The sequence below is a fragment of the Eublepharis macularius genome, chromosome 1 (genome assembly GCF_028583425.1).
Source record: "Eublepharis macularius isolate TG4126 chromosome 1, MPM_Emac_v1.0, whole genome shotgun sequence".
Classification (NCBI taxonomy): domain Eukaryota; kingdom Metazoa; phylum Chordata; class Lepidosauria; order Squamata; family Eublepharidae; genus Eublepharis; species Eublepharis macularius.
The window spans coordinates 45,903,312-45,918,555 of NC_072790.1; positions in this window are offsets into that span (position 1 = coordinate 45,903,312).

The window sequence follows — 15,244 nt, forward strand, 5'->3', positions numbered from 1 at the left end:
ATGTGGTTCTCTCTTCCTCCATTTATCATCACAACATTGTAGGGTGAGTTAGGCTGGCCTAAGTAGGGGTGCCAACATCCAGGTGGAGTCTAGAGATCTCCCAGAATTACAAATGATCTCCAGGCTACCGAGATCAGTTCCCCTTGAGAAAACGGAGTCTTTAGAGGTAGAGTCTATAGTATCGCATCCCTACTGAGCGCTCTCACTCTGCACTTTGACCTCCCTAGGCTTCACTTCAAATATTCAGGAATTTCCCAGCTCAGAGTTGGCAACACTCATGACTGAGAACACAGAATATGTCCCTGGGAGCCTGAGTCTTCCCCATCCAAGTCTCATGTGGTTCTAGGAGGTATAACTTTCAAGAACAGATCTGCCAACCTGACTCAGAGACATAGCTAGGAAAAATGCATTGTGTACTTACACCTTGAGTAGAGGTATGAAGTTGTGACTCCACTGTCCCAGTCTAACCACTACACCACACTGGTGAGTGTGTTTGTGTGTACAGCCGGATATATTCCAGTAAGTCAACCACTATTACAAAAACAAAGTATAAGATTATGAAATGAGACAGCCAGTGTGGTATAGTGATATAGCGGTTTGAGTGTCAGAATAGGATCTAGGAAGGCCAGGTTTGAAACGCTGCTCTACCATGGAAGTTGCCTGAGTGGTCTTGGGCCAGTCAATCTTTCTTGACATCTCCTACCTCACAGGATTGTTTTGAGCATAAAATGGAGGAGAGGAGAATGACGTAAGCCACTTTGGGTTCCCATTTGGGAGAAACGCAGGGTATAAATATAGTAAATAAATAAATAAAATAATTTCATCGTTCATGTGCATTAGATCTTAATTACAATGCCAATGATTGTATTTAACATCTTGATATATCAAGATGTGTGATGGAGAGTGCCCTCAAGTCATAGCTGATTTATGGCGACCCCTGGTGGGATTTTCATGGCAACAGACTAACAGAGATAGTTTGCCATTGCCTGCCTCTGCAACCCTGTTCTTCATTGGAGGTCTTCCATCCAATTAGTAACCAAGGCCAACCCTGCTTAGCTTCTGAGATTTGATGAGAATGAGATCAGGCTCACCTGAGCTATCCAGGTCAGGGTATATTAAGATGTACAAATGTATAAAATGATAGACCTGTTTGCTAAACATTATTTCTGGTACTGTATATAGCTTGTAAACAGCCTGAATTTGGGGATTTTACTTAATTTCCTATATAATTCCAATGACAAAATAGAGAATTTTTTCATTTAAAAAAACCAAACTAGTACAGAGGTTGCCTCACTTTTCCTTAAGGAGCAACAAAAAAAGCAGCATTCGAACCTCAGCTCAAAACGATACCTGAGAACTGAATTAAAATGCTTTGAGATATTACAGCCTGCTAAAAAATAAAAAAAAAATCTTACTCCTTTCAAGTTCCAGCCTAGTGAACCGTCTGGGAGGAAAAAGCACTCATGAATAAAACAGCTAAATCTTTCAAAAAACACAGCTTATAATGAATAATTTATTGCCTGTCAGTATAATCTTGGCTCCCTCCCCTCTGTTATCAGTTCTGGTTTATATTTTAATTACCTGTCCCACATTTCACAGATTGATATCCCTCAATGGGATACCTGCCGCTTACAACACCAAAATTGCAGTAGCGTTTATGTAACCCTTTCTTACGCAGGAAGAAAACCAACCCCCGGGACTGGAGGGCCTGAGCACCTCTATCACAAGCAATTTAAAGGAAGAGGCCAAAATCCAAATAGGGGAATGGCCATTTCTTTCATCTAAAGAAATGGCTTTCAAAATCACTGGTGGAAAAAGGGAAAATGGCACAGCTTGACTGGATGTTTAGCAATTTAAGCATATTTAGGAAATTCCCATACAGGTTATAGCTAATCTCCATACTATTTCTGAGTAATAGTCACACTTAGAGTGACCTCACAACAAGTCCATAAGAAAGGGATTGTGGTAATGACCTGCTTTTGTTACTAAATAGTTTGCTTCCAGTCAACCCTTTGTTGTAGACTACATTTACATTGTAAATGTAAAGTAGTTTTTTTAAAAAACCTAGCAAAGCTCTCTCTCCTCACCACACAACCTAAACTTTGAATTGCTGTTCCTGAAATAGCTGAGTACTCTGAAAGGTCTTAAAAGAGCCTTAAATATATGACATATTTCCAGAAACCTGATTTTAGCAATTCTGTTGCCAAGCTAGTGTTAAGCGTTCCATTTATTTCAGTGAGAAAGAGTTAAACGCATGCTTATCTCTCCAATATAGCATGACAGTGGAGCCTCTCACACTGGTCTGGACTGGTATGATGTTATAGAACTTTCCCAAACATTCCGTCTGCTCAGGGAACAAAATGTGTTTATGGTCCTACTTGTGTGATGAGAGATGGCTGGGATTCGAACGTCACAGAGGCTCCACGGAAGAAACGTACTATATGGGACAGACTACAGACTGGAAAGCCGACTGGGATGAAGACCCCAAGATAGGGGCCTGGTGCCCAGAGGAAGATGGCTGAAGGATAGGGCAGAACAGGCTACTATTGTAGTGGTTAGAGCTTCGGACTAGGACCTGGGATACCCAAGTTCAAATCCCTGCTCTGTCATGGAAGCTTGCTACTCACACTCACGCTCTCAGAACTAGCATACTTCCCAGGGTTGTTGTGAGGCTAAAATGGAAGAGAGAAGAATAACATTGTAAACAGTTCCCACCCACCCCCAACCCTGAGGAGAAAAGCAAGGGATAATATCTAAAAAAAAATGATTGATGAACATGAGTGACAAGGTGCAGAAAAGTGATATGAGGAAAATGCTTCACAGAGTAATCCGAAGTAGGTCTGCTCAAAATCCTACTCAGGTCTATTCAATGAACCCTTACTCCCAAGAAACTGCAACTGTCCTTGGAGTCCCACTGTTAGGGACTGTGGGTTAGAAGGCACAGGGCTCAGGCACAGACGCTGCCAGTCCTCCTATACTTTAATTGCTTTAGAAGGAATAGCAGTACCAACTGAAGCGTCTACCATCACCGGGCAATTATAAGGAGACAGTGAAAATCCAGCAGGAAGTGGGGGAAGGATGAAGGGCTGAGTTTCAGGTCTTGATTTGCACTTCCCTGCCAAGTCTTTGGTTGCAAGCTTCTAGCTGGAAGGTGCTCAGCTTTGGCTGCATTGTGCCCATACACTGTCAATAATCGCCTTAAGGTGATTATTTTTAATGGGAGCTCATTACTTCAGGTGGCAGTTCTCAGCCAATACCAAACACTTTGGAACACCTCAGTCTGAAAAGCCCCCTTCCAAAAGGAGAAAGAGTTGAACGGGCATCATTGAGTCAACAGCAACAACTTCTCTATGATATTAATATTGGTGTGTGTGTGTATAATAGCTTTGAACAGAAACTCTTCCTCACTCCCAGCTTGGGCAGAGCTTTTTCCCAGCTCAGCAAATGAAGAGTTTGAAGGCCATAACAGGTAAGATCAAAGGGCCTGAATAACCTCTGCCGTCAGAATGACAAAATGCTTTCAGTCTGGGATAGGATGTAGTCATTAGACTGAGGAAATGAACGATTTTGCTGAATGGATGAAATGGGGACTGATTTGGAGCAAAACAATAAGCCTTCACCTATTGTGAGATCCTGAGGATTTGCAAGGTACGCTGCTGCTCCGTTTTGAAGTTAATATGGGATGAATAAAACAATGGAAGAAATGACCCAAGCAGGGCAACTGCAGAGCAGGAGCACTGATGAGGTCAGAGCATATTGACCTTTGGGGTTAAACAGATCAAAGGGGTTGCTGATTAGCAGAGTTGCTTTTTTCAAAAAAAAAAAATTACCATAAAATTGGCATCTCCACAGTTATTTTGCGAGGTACGTTTGCAGGTAGCAGTTGCCCATGTGTAAAAAGCAACATCATTTGCTATCTCCTAAAACAAGGTTTGTGCACTCTTGGGGAAACCCGAAAAAGTATGCCCAAACTGATTTATTAAATATACTATATTTATTTATACTTTGTTTATTCATGTATTAAATATACTTTATGCTTCATCTCTTCACTACAGGAATCACGCTTACAGCAGCCTATTCCTAAACATGTTTACTGGGACGTAACTCCCGTTACATTTCTGCTAAGGTTTCAGCCTGTAGCTGTTAAGAAGGAGCCAAGGCATTCTCGCTCCAATCTGTTGTTTATGTTTATGTTTTATTCGATTTATATCCCTCCCTCCCCGCGAATGGGTTCAGGGTGGGTTATATCAAGCATAAATTACAATTTAAAATCAACATTAAAAACATTCAATCATAAAATTGCAGTGCGCAGTCACCAATGTGGCGGTCTCCACCAACAGCAATCCCCTGCCTCTAATACGGGGGGGGGGGGAGGGAGGGAAGAGGGATGGAGGGGCAGATTCAAGTTTGTTCATATAGAGGCCAAGATTTCATTATGGCTCCCTCTCCACAGGAGACTGGAAGGGAGGCTCGCCATGTAACACATGAGTGGCCTCAACCATATGTCTGGTGGAACATCTCAGTCTTGCAAGCCCACTAAAAAGATAAAAGGTCTTGGCAGGCCCGCATATCAACAGACAGAGAGTTCCACCAGGTGGGAGCCAGGACTGAAAAACTGGTCTGGGGAGCACATGTAGAAATTGAATAGGAGAGGGGAAAGAATCTCCCTCTGTGAGACACCACACACCAGCGAGTGGCATGCTGATCATTTCTCCCCAAGCGCCAATCTGCTTAAAAGAGACCAGTCTCTGCCCTTAAATATATGGACCATCAAGTCACAACTGACTGATTACAACCCCTCCGAGGGGTTCTCTAGGCAAGTGAAGGGCATTATGAGAAAGTGCTAGAATCCAGCCTCTTTTACCAAGATCAGGTTCACTTTCCGGTTACAGTTCAGTTGCATTTTTGCTCACCCCCACCTCACTAAAAGGTTTCCTTCTGTTTTTAACAATGGCAACGAGGATAAATTCCTTTAAGGCACACTGCAAGGTTCCTTATGGACCAAGGTACAACAACAATGCCTAAACAGTATCCTGGGATTTCTGGAAATTACAGAAAACATCAGGTTGGTGATGCAATCTTGTGAGCTATGGCTTTCCAGGGGCACAGCTGGTTGCCAGGCTCAGGTGGGAAATCAGCAGATTTTTCTATACAAGAGCCCAAAGATTACTTCTCTCCACTTCAAATTCACTGGCTACCAAGGTAATCAGGTGCAAGTACAAGGTATATGTAAAGCTGAAGTACAGTACCAGTGGTTGTGTGGGACCTTGTAGTTACTGGTTGTTGAAGTCCTTTATGCTATTCTTTTTGACCTGTAGTGGTTTGAGTCACTGGATATCTCACTCATCATTGACCAAGCCAATTCTAACTGAGCTACAGGTTATATTTGGTGTGGGACTCAGGAAACAGGGGAATCCTTTCTGTTTCATTAGTCCCCTGGCAATGAAGAAAGAAACTGAGAAAATACAAACCTAGGTTTTTCAGTGCTGTACTAATATAAAAGATCCATCTTTCAAAACTGTTTTTATGGTCTTCTAGATTGAATACTGTTGTAGTTATACCATTTTAGGTTGCTGGTTGTTTTATTTTGGTTTTATACACGTGCGTTTTGATTATTGATAATTCTTATGCGGTTAATTTTTATGATTTTATTGCATTGCTTTTAGTTTGTGAGCAGATGTCTGGAGAGGTGGCATATACATTTCCTAAATAAGTCAATGAATTCTCAACAACAACTATTTTCTGAATGTCATATAGTATATGGAGGATTGCATGTTAGATCTGATGGAAACAGAATGATATGCCTCAAACTGTATTAGATGGTACCCGGCAACTGGTAGCCTAGAAACTGTACGTTTCAAATACGTAGAAAGATTACAAATGTCAGCTATAAGCTGTGAAAAGAAACGTCCATCAGGCTGTAGACTGAAGAACTTGCTGCTGCTAGGTAGGTCTTAGTTTGATCTCTGCCTTGATGGAAGACCACATGGGAAATCTGCCTCGTTTCCATGTTCTGCCACAGAAAAAAAGGTGGAACTGAAATGTAATACATTGTAAATGTATTTGCCTTTTTCACTCACTGGGTTTTACAGTGCATACTAGTATAGTACACTACATGCCGTCCATCCTCCATGCGTCTGAAAATGGCACCACGTGTGTTTTCAGTCTCCATACACATGTACCAGAATCCTGAGTTTTCATGGAATTTGGTTCCAGTTTGAGTGTATCAAAAATAAAAATACATGTCACTTCCAGACAGAATGGTGATATCATCTATCACAAGCATCATGCGTAGGGTGCCCTCGTAATACATGTGGTCCTAAGGCTTGCCACCTCTGGCGGGGGAAATTACTGGAGAATTGGGGGCAGTGTCTGGGGAACATTCAGTTTGGAGAGGGAAGGGACACACCAAAGCTACAATTTCCTCCAGGGGAAATGATCTACGTGGTCTAAAAATAAGTTGTAACTGTGGCAAAACATCAGATCCCATCTGGAGGTTGGGAACTCTAGCAGCCACTTAGCTTCCAGTTACATATGACTGTAACAACAGAAAAGTACTGATTAAGACTGATTATTAGAGTTTAAGAACTGGAATATCTCCTTCCATTCTCTGAACTTCTCTTTGTTTCTTTCTTAAAATAGACTACAAGTACAAAATTAGTTAAAAGAATTGAATACTACAGCATCTTAAATTCCCGATTGCTTTTTTGGTTTTAAACCAACTTTAAATGAACCTCTTAAAGATGCTTTTCTATAGCAAGTTGAATTTATTTTTTTTTTTTAAGTTTCATTGCCCCAAAGGGGAAAAAAAGAGCTTCTTCTGGAAAGCTGTTCTATTTAGACAAATATGGCGCAAATATAAAATGTGTCATGTTGAGAAAAAGGAAGGTACGGCAAAATGGGTGTGTGAGGGTGAAATTACGCTGAAAGCATATTTTAATGTGGATGAGTTGGCAAATTTTTGGCTGAAAAAAATGTTTTGAGACAACATTCCTCAGCTAAACGTGAGAATATTAAAAGATTCTAATTTTGTTAAAAATCCATCACTAATTACATTTAGAAAATTCAGTCAAATATACTTTTAAGCCTGCTCAGGAAACCTTCTCCTAAAATGCCTAACCGTCTGCTTCTTACTTTTATTGATTGATTTAAATGAAATTTTGAAATAATTTCCCCAGCCCAGAAAGCATTGTCTTAGTGTCTTGTAGTGGGCTATTTGCATACTGCTGCACAGGAATATTTTCCAGACAAACAGATGAATAACACCCATCAGTTTTGTTGGTGACAAGACAAAAAGTAACAGCAACCCTGTAGGGTGGGTTAGGCTGAGAGAGAATGACTGGTCACTAGGGATGTGCACCAGGAAAAAATTCAGGTTTTCCGCTTCGGGTTTTCCTGAAGCGGGAAAAAACTTCGTAAACACCCGAAACCTGAAGCAGCAAGCCACTTCAGATTCAGGTATTTAAATCACTTCGGTATGCCCTGTAAGGATAAGGAGCATACGGAAGTGAGGGGGAAGCTTCCAGCCCCCCACCACCACCCACCACCCCACTTACCTGGCCCCGGAAAGGGGTATTTAAACCTTTCCCCACCAAACAGCTGATCCCGGGGTTTAAATGCCCCTTCCTGTGCTGCTGTGAAGCGGCACAGAAAGGAGCATTGTAAACCCTGTCCGGCTTCCATCAGCAGCTTGGGAAGCCGCTGATCTAAGGGAGGAATGCCCTTTCCCCGCAGCTTTGGAGCAACAGGGAAAGGGCATTTAAATATTCCTTTCCCTGTTACTGCGAAGCAGCAGGGACAGGGCATCCCCCACCCCTTGGATCAGCTGCCTGGTCAGGCAGCTGATCCAAAGGGAGAGTAGCTCCTTTCCCCGCCACTTTGGAGTGACAAGGAAAGGAACATTTAAATACCCTTTCCCTGTCGCTGCAAAGTGGCAGGGAAAGGGCATTCCCCCATCCTTGGATCAGCTGCCTGGCTAGGCAGCTGGTCCAAGGGGAGGGTAGCTCCTTTCCCACCGCTTCGGAGCAACTGGGAAAGGAACATTTAAATGCCCTTTCTCTGTCACTGCGAAGCGGCAGGGAAAGGGGATTTCCCCACCAAACAGCTGATCCTGAGGTTTAAATGCCCATTTCCATGCCACTTTACAGAGGCCTGGAAAGGGGCTTTTAAACCCCAGCCAGCTTGGATCAGCTGCTTGGTGGGAATTTCCTTGCCAAACAGCTGATCCTGAGGCTTAAATTGCCCTTTCCCTGATGCTTTGCAGTGTTATGGAAAGGGGCATTTAAACCCCTTGATGTGAAGTTTCCTGAAGCAATACGAATCGCTTCGGGAAGCTTTGATTCAGGGTTTCTGGATTCGGCTGATTCGCAGCCGATTCGGCTGATTTGAAAATCCCAAATCTTTGTGAATTGGGTAAAATACCCGAATCAGAAACCCAAATTGCACACCCCTACAGGGCCGATTCCAGACGGCCCCCTGCCTTGCGAAACGTCGCGCGTCGTCGCGTGTCATTGCGCAGAAAACGCGAAATATGCGCGACGTCGCGCAAAACTCGCGCGAGAAAACGCAATATTTCGCGTTTTCTGCGCAACGACGTGCGACGACGCGCGACGTTTCGCGAGGCGGGGGGCCGTCTGGAATCGGCCCTGGTCACCCAGCAAGCTTCCATGGCAGAGTGTGATATAACAACAACAACAATAACTGCTTATATACTGCTCTTCTAGACAGATTAGTGCCGCACCCAGAGTGGCGTACAAGTTAGTGTTATTATTATCCCCCACAATACAGCTGGCGAGCTGGGGCTGAGAGGAGTGGCTTACCCAAGACCACCTACTGCACTCATGACAGTAGTGATATTTGAACCTACAGAGTGCTGATTCGCAGCCGAACCACTTAACCACTGTGCTACAGCAGCTCAGATATTTGAACCTGGGTCTCCCAGATTCTAATCTGGGGATCCCCAATCCTTCCTGGTGCCTGCCAAGTCTTTTAGATAGTCGACAGGGTAAGTTGGGGCATTTTGACTTTCAGAATCATGCAGACAGTAATTTTACATAAAGTAGTTTACCTGTGCAAATAGCAAAGTTATGTTCTAAAAACACAATGGGACGTGATTCTGACTAAAGATGTTTGGACTGCACATCTAAAATGCTTAATACACCTAACTTCTATTGAAGTAATTAGCTCTTCCCAGTTTTAACGAATTTTTATCATACAGGCAGAAGTGGATAATAATATCACAACATCAAGTTTTGTTCACTTTTCAAAAACCATTTTTAAAATCTAGCCAGAATCTGTCTCTTACTGTATAGATATACAAGGAGTTTTCACCATCCCTTCAGCACCAACTATCATGGTTATAATAGTAAAGGTAAAGGTAAAGGTGCAAGCACTGAGTCATTACTGACCTATGGGGGGACGTCACATCTGGATGTTTTCTTGGCAGACTTTTTACAGGGTGGTTTGCCATTGCCTTCCCCAGTCATCTATGGAAGGGCTCATGAGAGAAGGGCTGCTGTAAAGGGATAGCCAGAAGGAGCTTTTTTTTTCTCTTTTAGCATGGCTGATGCTTTTCATAAAGAAATAAGGATTTCTCAACTTTTAAAACCAAAATGCAGCCATGGAAGCCTGCCAGGTCCCTTGCACTTGTGGAGGTGGGGGATAATCTTTCATTCTATGCTGGGTTTTTTTTTCAGGGCAGACTGGGGGGGGGGGACAACCCTGGAAAAAGGCAATGGCCACAGACACCATCATGCCCACCTGACTGCAGTTTGCCCTTAAGAGGGGGGGGAGAAAAAAAAACAAAGTAGCTATATCACATATGGGCATTATCTGAATAGCTGCATAATAATTAATCATAGAATATAATATTGATAAAGATACAGGCTTGGATTCAGTGATGCACAAGTGGAAACATAAAGGGATTTTTCACAGTTCTGCTTGTTAAAGATCTTGTGCAATACCTAATACTTTCCCAGAAAATGGTTTTGAATTTGTATGTATTTATTATTTCCTTTATTTATATTCTACCTTTCTCACTTAGACTCAAGGCAGATTACACATTGTAAATCAATACAATCAATAGGACCTAATAAGCAATGTAACAGGACTAGGATTACAGAAGTCTAAAACAAAGCATAAAGCATTAGATATAATATGTTAAATAATTCAGAAAATGGTTTTACATAAGTATCAAAACAAAGCAGTGAGAGTAGGATAATATCTACAGGTGACAGGGAAGACATACTATACAGAGTGGTATGGTCCACAGTTCAGTTCCCTTTCTGCACTATTACTTGCACAACTATTGGTTGCACAATGTCTTAAAGGTAAAGGTAGTCCCCTGTGCAAGCACTGAGTCATTACTGACCCATGGGGGAACATCACATCATGATGCTTTCTTGGCAGACTTTTTACAGGGTGGTTTGCCATTGCCTTCCCCAGTCATCTAACACTTTACCCCCAGGAAACTGGGTACTCATTTTACCAGTCTTGGAAGGATGCAAGGCTGAGTCAACCTTGAGTTGGCTACTTGAACCCGGCTTCTGCCAGGATTGAACTCAGGTCGGACTTATGACTCGTGAGCAGAGCTTGAGCTGCAGTATTGCAGCTTACCACTCTGCACCACAGGGCTCTTACTCCGGGGCTCACAATGTCTTACACAAGCAGAAATGCATACAATACAATCTTGTACAAAGATACAATCTGACTTAGCCCACTACCATGGTCTTTTCTTACATTTCTGCACTAGAAATGCTCAAGAGTTCTAGCACAAGTAGAAATTTTGGACCAGATTCAACTTGTAAATATTAAATGTTCTCATATATGAAGCATCCTGAATGCCTCCTTCTTCTGCTAAACATTTTGTAATGATTTGTAATACTAGAAAGAAAGACCATACTAGAAGAGACTTTTGTGCATAATGTATTCTGTGGTGCCCAGGAGCACATAGTTAGGAAAATTCTTAGAGATCCTGAGATTTGCTTTGAAAGTTTCTAGAAAGCCAGCTTTATAGAAAATACCTGAGAATCCCTCAGACTGGCATAATTTCAGACCTCACAGACCAAGAAGGCATTCAAAGTAAATGCCAGACTCCTGAAGGGATCATTTATATGGAAATTTAGCAGTTAGGACTGTTCAAGGGTCTGAGATTCTGCAGAGAGCTCACTCTCTCTTATTTTGCCTTACCCAGAAGGCTTGTAAAATGTTATGCGATTATGTAAGCCCTAACTCGGGGAGAGAGGTTTAGAAATTATAGGTTACAATCTTGTGCCCAGTTACAGATGGGCAAGCGCTGTTGAAATTAAAGGGATTTGCGCATGCATAACTCTGTGCAGTATTGTAGCCATAAATGGCAATGAAAATATAGATTCACGATAGAAGTATTCATAGGAATATGACTATTGCCAGCATATTAAGTGATCCATAATGCAGTTGAGGTTGGGGCTGGCATCTTACTCTGGGTTTTTATTAATTAAAAGGAAAAACTGAAGGCACAGCCAGATCCACTAAAACCAAGGGAACCTTTGCTATGGCGTCTGAGGGATACAGACCACACCAATCAAATACACAGAACATACAAGGTGACAAACTGAATTTAATGATATGGTTTTACCACCACAAATTGGCACCCATAATCTCAGATCATAAATCAGCTGCTAGACATACCTAGGTCAGCAACTGGGTAAAACTATTTTGTTCCTGGCTGAAATCTAGCTTTTACCTCCTTTAGCTTAGCTTTTACCTTAGGGGAATAAATGCTTAAGCAAATTTCAAAAAACGAAAGAAATGGTATGCATGCAGGCCCTTGATGTTCAGAACTGGAATAATTTCATTGCATTGAGATGTATTTTTGACACTTGCTTTATTTCACTGTTAAAGAATGGGGGTGTATAAGATACTTGGATAGTAATACACTGAATCCCAAGCTGCTGTTTCAGAGCTTTATAGGGCTTTAGTGCTAAAGTCCTGAATTCTAATCATTGCAATGGATGTTTATAAAAGGTTGTGGATTTTCAGGGCTGTAGAGCCATGGTCTTGGCATTGTAGTTCCTGACAGTTCGCCAGCAGCTGTGACTGGCATCTTCAGAGGGGTAGCACCAAAAGACAGAGATCTCTCAGTGTCACAGTGTGGAGAAGATGCTGGCAGGTAATGTATATCTACTCAGGAAGGTGGGTTTGGGCTGAGTCATCCTGTAAGAGTTTCCCAGGGTGTGGAATGCTAATGGAGGGAAGCTTCACTGTATCCTGAGGAGGTTCTTTTGCATATGGATTGGTGCTTGATATGCTAATGTATATAAAGTTTTCACCAGTTTAATCACAGATCTAAAACACCTGGGCGCAGTAGAAACCACTTCTTCATGATCTGTCCTATGCTAGAAGAGGCAAAGGCAGTAGTGCAGTTTTCATGGATTGTGGTTAGGTATGAATCATTTTTAGCATCTCACCTAAGCCAGGAGTGGCCAGGAGAACACCTTCCACCTATTATCTCAGTCCTACTCTGTTGAGGCCTCATACTTCTCTTCCTATGTGATTGGGTTGCTCTGCTAACGATCTCTGATGTTCAAGCTCCAGATCTGCAAGGCCTTGCTGATGAGTTCAGGCATGCTGATGAGTTCTTTTGGGAGTATTTTTCTTCAGCAGGTGATCAGAAGGACAATATTTTTGTGCACACCTGGGGTTTCCCTGGCTACGTTGAACTTTCTTTTCTCCTTATGCCCGGCCCGATTTTTCAGCTTTCATAATACACACAGGGACTAGGATTTAGATTTTGAAAGCATTAATTTTTTTAAAGGTTTGGTTCATTAGTTATTTATTTGTATACTTCTTTCACGTATAGTCTGCTTTTCTCATTAGGACAGAATACAAAATGTAAAAACAATTCAACCAGATGGCAAAGACTTTCAATAAACAAAGCAGTAGGACTAGGATTACCCCACTGGAGAACACTGTGAACAAAAAACTGTCTAAGGCATGACATACCGCAATGCAGAAAGCATCTTACAAAAGTAGAAGGCAATAAGATCTCCCTGTTGAACAAAAAGTACTAACACCTTTGACAGTGCTATTCCCACTTTGGAAGTGGAGTGGTGGCACAGGAAGAGTGACAAGATAGTCTCTATATTGTAAAAAAAGAGTGATATCAACTGGTGCACACAGCCCTGTCCTAGGTTAGTTACATGGTAAAGAACTAGACCATTATATTTCCTGGATGCTGAATTAAAAAAAAAATTATACTTTGCAGCACATTTTTATAAAAATGGAATGATCTACACAGTGACTGGCATTGCTGAATCTGAGTGCCCATGCCCCCCTGACCCAAGAAAACATACCAAGTTATGGAAGTGCCCGTTCCCTGATTAGCATACCCAATGAATTGCCCTAGGTATGTAGAGATCCGGTCCACAAGATCCAAAAAATCAAAGGAAAATTCAAACCTCAGCTAGGGATGCTGAAAGATCCACATGGTCACATGCTATCTGATCAGGAGGACAAATATAGAAAAGATAGAAACAATGCACTGAAATACTAGATAGAAGAGATGAGCCTGGAGACTGAGATCACAAACATTCATATAATGGTATTTCTCATTACTTTGTACGGATGAGAAAGTTGGACAGTGAAGAAAGCTGACTGGAAGAACATTGATGCGTTTGAAATGTGCTGGAGGAGAGTTTTACGGATACCGTGAATCGACAAAAAGACAAATAAGTGTGTTCTGGATCAAATCAAGCACAAATATTCTCTAGAAGCTAAAATGACTAAACTGAGACTCTTGTGCTTTGGTCACAACGTGAGAAAATAAGACTCACTGAAAAAGACAATATTGCTAAGAAAAGTTGAAAGCAGCAGGAAAAAGAGGAAGACTCGACATGAGATGGAATGACTCAATAAAAGAAGCCACAGTCCTCGGTTTTCAAGACCCGAACAAAGCTGTTAATGACCGGAAGTTTTGGAGATCATTAATTCAAAAGGTCACCATAAATCAGAAGCAACTTTACATGTAGTAACTAATGGCTGGTTGGTTCACATGCGCGCTTGACTTCTCATCATTTGATAAAGAGAGCTGAACGTGTGAAGTGACCCAGTCGTTGAAAGCACTGGAGATGAGATTGGCCGATATGAAAATTGTATCAGGTATTCGATTTGTGAGGAATTCTGGTAATTAGTTAATGTTACGCTTATCAACTCAGAAACATACCAGCATGAACCAGCCACGTAAATCCAAAGCTAATGGTGAGAATAACTGTAAGACCAGAGAAATGGGATTATCTTCCTTGCTGGAAGAAAACAAACCATTCACATGCAATAACAAGCTGGAAATATAATATGTGAAGGAGGTTTAAAATACACTTTAAAAAGTGTGAAATGCTCCATTATCTGTACCTAATTATGTATTTATGTCTGTGCAATTAAAGAATGATCCCAAAGCCATATAAAATAATTAAAACCAAAGCAACAAATCATTATAATAAAATATTAATTTAAAACAAAATAAAATTATAAGCAGCAGAGATTCAGTAAAAAAAATTAATATTAAAAATGTTTATCCATTTAATCACTGGTGAAATCATACTGGAAAATGGGCTTTAGCCTGCCTTTGGAAAGACAAGAGGAAGAAAGGGAAATGAAGCCCCGGTCCATTCCATAGCTCTCTGGCTGCTGCAACAGAGGCAGCCCTGCTTTTCTCAGAGGCCAATTTCAACTCCATGTGGGGTGGAACACTAAGCACAGCCTCATTAGCAGAGCAAAAAAGTCTGAGAGGCTCATTTGGCAGGCGCCACTTCCTGAGGTAATCAGGAGGTCCTAGGCCATTTAGGGCTTTAAAAACTAAAACCAGCATCTTGAACTGAGCCTGGAAACAAATCAGTAGCCAATACAAGTATATGAAGAAGAGCCTTTTTACTGGGCTTTATTCAGGAGTGAAAGTAAGCCAACATGGGCCAGTCTACAGTACCAGCACCGTGATCTAAATCATACCTCCCGTCTTCTGTTTTCACTCCCTCTCTAAGAGGGACAAGTTCTACTAAGAAATTTAAGTAACTTTTATCCCCAACTTTACTGTTCATCTAGTTTATCCACTTATAATTCATTGTTGTTATGCTTTAAGATTTGTTTGAGGGGATAAATTTTGAGTTATGTGGAATTTTTTTTTAAAAATAGTATTATTCTGTTTTATTACTGTGTTTTTGGAAGTCGCTTAATATGTAGTAGAAGTAGGGCAAGCCTAATCTACCTAAAGAAA